This window comes from Vulpes lagopus, chromosome 6 (assembly GCF_018345385.1).
Source record: "Vulpes lagopus strain Blue_001 chromosome 6, ASM1834538v1, whole genome shotgun sequence".
NCBI lineage: Eukaryota > Metazoa > Chordata > Mammalia > Carnivora > Canidae > Vulpes > Vulpes lagopus.
In genome coordinates, this window is record NC_054829.1 from 66,868,748 (window position 1) to 66,875,899 (window position 7,152).

The 7,152-nt window shown below is 39.1% G+C and overlaps 1 non-coding gene across 1 annotated transcript; it reads left to right on the forward strand.

Annotated features, from left to right (window-relative positions):
* The first annotated feature begins 4,312 nt into the window (after nucleotides 1–4,312).
* Nucleotides 4,313–4,419, forward strand: LOC121494007. Its single transcript, XR_005988655.1, has one exon. It is a non-coding gene; the product is annotated as a U6 spliceosomal RNA (small nuclear RNA).
* The last annotated feature ends 2,733 nt before the right edge of the window (nucleotides 4,420–7,152 follow it).

A 7,152-nucleotide genomic window follows, 5' to 3' on the forward strand; every position in this document is an offset into this window, starting at 1 on the left:
AGGGAGGATTAAATTCCTTTGTATTAGAAATGTATAGAACCTTTTTGTTTGCTTCTATAATGATTTCTCCAAAATGAAAAGGGATGAAAGGAAGGAAAAACAATCAAAAAGCATTATAAAAACATACAGTATTTGAGCAGACATAACAAGTGAATAATTTACTAGTGAAGACTTAAGAGCAGAAAAAAAAAAACTCTTTAAGAAAAATAAATGCTATCAGTCTTTCTTTTTTAATTAAATTAGCCAACATATAGTAGACTATTAGTTTCAGATGTAGTGTTCAGTAACTCAGTCTAAAATAGACTGAGCAATGTTGATTGTTACAATTTCTTAATTGTTCAGTAAATTATTCAGCACACACAAATACCTCATGAAATTGGGTGTGGTTTCATGAATGGACAACTTTACATCCAAGTGTGTGTGGAATGGAAAGTATGGGTAGGATATGGATTTAATCCATGAAACTTATTAATTTGTTGAAGGAGAAGCTTTGAGTTAGAGACAGGTATGATGATGTAAGCCATAAATGTGTGTAACCTAATCCTGAAGCAGAGGTGGGTGGGTATATATTGTCATTAAATTTCTGAACACTGTAGAATGTAGATTTGAATTAATATCATAGATAACTTAAGGACAAAGTGACCACAGTTAAGAGCTAAACTAATATAAAATGAAAACAAAATTCTAAACAAAAACAACTACAAAAGTGACTCCATATATGGAACATGCTAAAAATAAGTATTTCCGTGTATTTATTTGTAGCTAACATACAAAAATATTTTTTCCATATTCTGTACAATCTCAGGCAAAACTGGAGAAATTGAAGCATAATGCATAAATATGGTCTATTATTAGTTATCATTATTGATAAGTCTGTATTGTGAAATGTAATGCCTGATAATCCATTAAAAATGTGTTTTTTCATAGTTGTGGGGATGCAGATTTGATGCAAGAATATAAAATGATGAATTGCACATTGAAATCACCATTTTCAATTAGGGTATGAGCTTTAAAATTTCAGCTCTGAACTTATAACTCCACCATTAAACATGATTTTCAACACCATCAACTAAAATTTGTTTAGTACTGATTTGTTATGTGCTTAAGCACTTCAGGAATATAATTTATTGACATCAATCTGTTTGTAAGTATGCTTAAATTCAATTTTAACAGCCATTAGGATATATGCCATCTAGTCTTCTCCAAAAAATGAAGCAATAATGGAAAAGTCAAAAGTATAATAGAGCATGAAAGAACGAGAGAAAGAAGAGAGAAGGATGGAAGAAAGAAAGAAAAAGAGAAAGAACAGTTCTGAATATTGAACGCCAAAGAAGTGAGAAAGTTGGACACATTTTCACTCTATCATCTCACCTGTTTCGATTAAAATACCACCTCTCAGGTTCACTTTGAAATCATTGGAATTTTATACCATCCATTTATAAGCCTTTGAGTGGATTATTTATAAATCTAAAATGGCCAATAACAATTCATTTTCCATTTCAAAGATTGTATTTGAGAGAGAGAGCATGGGGTGGGAAGAGGCAGGTGGAGAGGGAGAGAGAATCTCAAGCAGACTCCCCACTGAGTAGGGAGCTTAAGGCAGGATTCAATCACAGGATCCTGAGATCGTGACCTGAGTTGAAACCAAGAGTCCGGTGCCTAACCCACTGAGCCACCTAGGTGCCCCTGCACTTTCCAATTTAAAGTTAGCTACTTTATCTATATTTTGGAGGGAGAACCATGTAGAGGAAAAAAAACACTTTTTGAACCACAGCATCATGAATTCAAAATCAGATTAATAACCCTGCATTTACTCACAAGGAGAACATTGCGATGTTTTTGTTGTTTTTTAAGCACTTCTTCTTCTTCTTTTTTTTTTTTTTTTTTAACATTCTTCATCTAGGAAAAAAAAAAAAAAAAAGCAACTCTCTGGGCCACAAGGGTGCTTGACCTGATTCTTTAAATAGAATGCATCTACTGAATCCCTGAATAGTCCCATCAGATGCTTTTTAAAGGCAAAATCTCTTGATGGGAAATTCTTGGGACATAACCATCCCCTGAACTCAGCAACAGTTTGAAAGCAAGGTTGGGGTTAAAACTGAACATTGGCTACACAAGAACCTCTCAGTATCTCGTTCAAATAGCTTGGGATTTCCATGTCACTCATTAATTAGTATGGATGTGTTATGTGTTTTTAAATTAAATTCTAATGGGAAGCATTTATTAAAAACAAAAGCAAACTCATTTGCCTTAGTGGTGGAGAAACAGAACTTCTAAAATCATGAACAGGGAAAAATATTATTTGTATATTCTTATTTACCTTTTATCTTCTGAAAGGATGAGGAAAAAAAAGTTAATGGTAATATGAAACAGATTAAGCTTTTGTATTAATTTAATTTATTTCCACAGGGTAACACTAAAGCAAATAGTGCAGTGGCATTTAAAAAACTAGATTTGATTTAGTGAATGAAAAAAGTATCTGTAGTTATTTTAGCTGGGACTAAGGCAATTAAAGACTTTATGTCTGCCTACTTCATAATAAAAATTAGATACTTAGCTAGGGAAAACTTATCCTTTTATCCTCATGGTTTATTATAAGTAAATGTATCCTCACAAACAACTAGCGTGGCTTTTTTTTTTTTTTTTTTTGAGGTTCAGAAATCCTTTTAATTGGGAATGTAGGGATCCAAGTGTTCCCACTTTTATGAAAACCTTATGACTATCCCTTAAACTACTATAGTGCAACACAATAAAAAGAATTATGATCACTTTAAAGCTGGGTGGCATTCATCAAATGGTAACCCGGGGTGAAAGGTCCTATATCCCATTTCCACTCCTTTGAACCATGTACTGAACTAATGTGTTTTTCTCTTTAAAATGTCCTAAAAGATATAAGATGTCCTCGTGCTTATAGGATTTTGAAATTTTATTTTAAAGAATCAAAAGAAATTTGCTCTGTGAGCAGGTTTTTCAGTTTGGCTTGAGACCTTTGATTCAGGGAACAAGCAATCTCCTTCCAACTCTCTCTACTGGAGAGATGTCCCCTTTCAACCTGTCTCTTGGTCCAATACAAATCAATGAACTCAAGACCCAATACACCATGTCTTAAAAATCCATTTAGAAAACAATTGCTCCATTCAAAGTTCATCTCCTTCCTTTATCAGAAATTGCTGGAAATGTAATTTTGCAGCAAGCATTTCATTTCTTGTCTTGAAATAGATTGAGGTAAATGTAAAGTCAATGATTAGATAAATGTAATGTCTTGGGTTGACGCCACGATGCAATATTTGATGGTGTGGTCAGTACCGATGGATGTTTTGCATAGTTACCCAGTTGTATAATGCGACAAATTCCCATGACTCTATTTAAAACACCACATGGCTCCTCTCAATTAATATTACCAAAAGTACTTTGGCACAAATACAAAAAGCATGAGGGATTAGTGCTGAACAGGCAAGTGCAAGTCATCTTTGCTCTGTACAGATTCTCCATACAATAAACTGTATCCGCGTGCAATTTATTTATTGAGCTGTATTGCATGCAGTAAATAACACAACAAAGATTATTCCTCTTTCAAAAATCACTTACATGAGATTATAAATAGAAAGCCTGTGCTCAGTAATCTCTGATAGTACAGTTAAGGATTAAAACCTGATGAAGTTAACACATACATAGGCACGCACATAAGCACAACAGCCATAGAAACACATTGTTTATGAAAATCTCATTTTGATGTCAAGAAAACATATTTATCTTCTTTATTTCCTGCTATCAAGATACATATTCAATGTAAAAGAGGGGAAGAAGAAAGAGATGACTTTCTTGGAGAAGTAATAAAAAACAGAATATTAGTAATGCCTTTAGAAAATATCTTTTGGAAATGTGCAGGCTAAATTTTCTGGTTTGCTGATACCTAGACCATAACATAGGAATGAATCAAATGATACAAATAATATCTTTTTTTAAGTTCCCCTTCTCTTGAAGACTGTTCTTCAGTGATTTTCAGTGTTATACAGAAACCCATGATTATAAAGAACAATATTCAGTCACTATCATGTGTTTCAAATTGGTACATTTCCACTATCGTTAAAAATTAAAACATTTAATACTTTCTAGAACATCTAACGCTTAAATAATTGTCAATATATCAACATCTTACTTTCTAGTGTCTTCAAGTCCAGCACAGGATAGTCAGTGATTTAGAAACTTTGTTGTCTCTACTACTGAAGTGAAGAATATGTGGCCACTATTTGTAACATTAAAAAATATATATATGGCCATTTTTTAGCTATTACTATTCATATTAAAAGTAGTACTCACTTCAGTGGCACACATCCTAAAATCGGAATGACACAGAGAGGTTTAACAAGTCCCCTGCACAAGGATGACATGAAAATTTCTGAAGTATTCCACAAACGCATGCATTCCTGTACAGACACACACAAACACATACACACATGCGTGCGCGTGTGCAACTAAATGATACCTGTTCCTTATAATGAAAAAAAATTGATACATGTTTGAAGGCATATACTTATGACCATAATGTACAAGTATAAATATATTCTGAAATTTTTGTGATTTTCTAATTTTGTAAGTTTTAAATCGCTCTTTGTAAAGGATTTTTTTAAAAAGTCCTCCAGAAATAATCTGATTTTTCTCTGTATTGCTGCAATTCTATAATCACAGAATCCTGTACTTTAGTAGGTTTTTTTCTCTCTGAAATCTTTTCTTATTTCTATTTCTGGTGTTACAATATTGCATGATAAAGTATACCTTAGCTGAGACTTTTGACTCATTGGGCTGGTACTTGGTGACTGCTTTTTCCTTCCTTGGGACTCTTTTATGAATTATTTAATTTTCTGCCACTTCATTTTTCTCTAATAGCCTAGAACTTCTGTTAGAAAATATTTAAACATCTGGACATCTTTTCTCCAGTCTTTTTCATGTTTTTGCCTTTTTTCCTGCTTTTCAGATTTCCCCTGCTTTATCTTCTAAACTTCCTAGCCTCCAAGTCTATGCTTTTGGACACAGTAAACCCACCTTCTCTTATCTTCCTGAAGATAGGAGTTATGGGTCTCTTGCCTTCTCGTTTTCTTCTCCCCCTTACATTCCCGGTTTCTTCTGTTTTTTGTTTTGTTTGGCTTGTTTTCTTCGCTTTTCTGGGCTTCACTCATTGTGGCAGTCAGACAAATTTCAAACCACTCACAGGACATGCAATTAGAAAGCTTAAGAATCTACTGGCTATTGCAAGAAAAGAGTACAAAATGGCAGCAGCCCTCAAGTAGGAACTGCATCTCAAGGTTGGCTCACAGCACAGACAGCCGCCGCGAGCTAGCTCTTACCCTCCTCCGCCTGCAGGGCAGACGGACACACTCCAATCACCCCCGAGAGAGGTGCAGAGTGCCTCGGACCAGGGGCCGACTGTAAGCACGGCACTGTGAGGTAACCCGCCCTGCTGGCAGAGCCGGGGCGGGGCAGGGCCGCCCAAACCAGGTGTAAACCACCACCGCGCTGTTAACCAAATCGTTTTCACAAGGCGCGCAAACCAGAAGAAACTCACCTGGGCCCCGCGGTTGAAAGCGACACTATTAATCAGCGCCAGTCATGCCTTGTCTGGAGTCAACAGTGTCTTGGTACATACCTCACCTCAGCAAAACAGCTCCGACTCATTCCCGGCACGCTGCAGTTAACCCTCACGGCGCAGAGGCTGCCTTTAAATAACAGCGTGAACGAAAATATTAACTCAAACTCCGGATGGGCATGCACGGCTTATCTTCGAATTTCACTGAACACGCAATTTGCACTGGAGACCATTAGGTGGGAACCCGGGGAACGCCGCCACCTGCGACTGCTCAGTCTTCAGAGAGAGGCGCGGCGGGGAGAAGCCGGAAGTGCCCTCACTTCCCGCGGGGCGGCCTCTCGCGAGACAGTGCGAAGGCAGCGCGAGACGTCCCGCGTGGCTCTGGAGCCCACCCGCGCCGTGCAACGGTTCTTCCTGACTCGCTTGCGACCGTCTCACTTTGGCGGGCGGGCGGGCGGGCGGGGGGGCAGCTGCTGGGGGTCGTGCAGTGGTTGTTTCTGGGGCTGGAATGAGGGAAAGGTTTTCGGTTCACACCTGGGATGGCCCCAAATGTTGCAGGTTGACGAAGCAGCCAGTGACTGCTGCGGTGTTCGTGGAGACCGCCCTGCGCTGGCAAAGATTCTGGAAGCAAGACTAGAGGGTGTCTGAGCATTAGAGCCCCGGGCGGAGGGGCGCAGTGAAGGGTGCGGCGCACAGCCTGTCCCCTGGAGTCTGCTGGCCCGCAACTCCGGTATTTCCCGGAGGGAATTCAAAAGTGGCCCCTATGTAGGAGAGGGCGAGGAGGGACTGAAGAGGTAGGCCGTTCCACACTGCTGGGTGGCACTTTGAATAAGCAAGAGGAGATTTCCGACTTTGAATGTTCGTGGGCCCTGCTTCTGGAATCCTAAGGAAGCTACACTTTAATGTTTGTCAAGGTGGGCTCTACTTCTGCCCTGGGCACACACTGGACAGCTGGCTTGTTAAGAATAATTAACCAAAAAGGAGCATTCTTAAAAAAAAAAAATTTAACTTGTTTGGGGAGGGTGGGAGGAAGGGGGTGAAAGTGGGGGGTGGGCGGGGGGAAGGAGGAAGGGGGGCGGGTGGTGGGAGGACACAACAGGAGGAGAGAGGCGGACTCCTGGCCCAGACTGCCGCGTAGGGCTCCATCTCAGGCCCCAGGAAATGGTGACCTGAGCAGAAACCAAGAATCAGCTGCTTAGCAGACTGTGCTACCCAGGTGACCCCCCCAAAAGAGGAACATCCGGAACACATGATAAGGAAACTTCCCTTGTTCTCATAAAAGTCATAAGCCTTGCTTACACTAAAAACATAAAAACATAAGATCAGCTTTCTGGAATGTCCTCGGGCATGATGGTTTGTAAAAAACATATATCACCCTGCACCAAATGTTCCTTTTCTGGAGCACTTTCTTCTTGAAGATCTATCCCAGTCAGCTGTTCTAACCTGGGCTCAAACAAAATCCTTTCCTTTCTCTTTAAAAATTTTTAAAAGATGTGTTCATTTTGCATCAACAAAGAATTTGCAAACCAGGCTTGTCCTGGGTGGTGCCAAAGAGGAGTAAGTAGCAC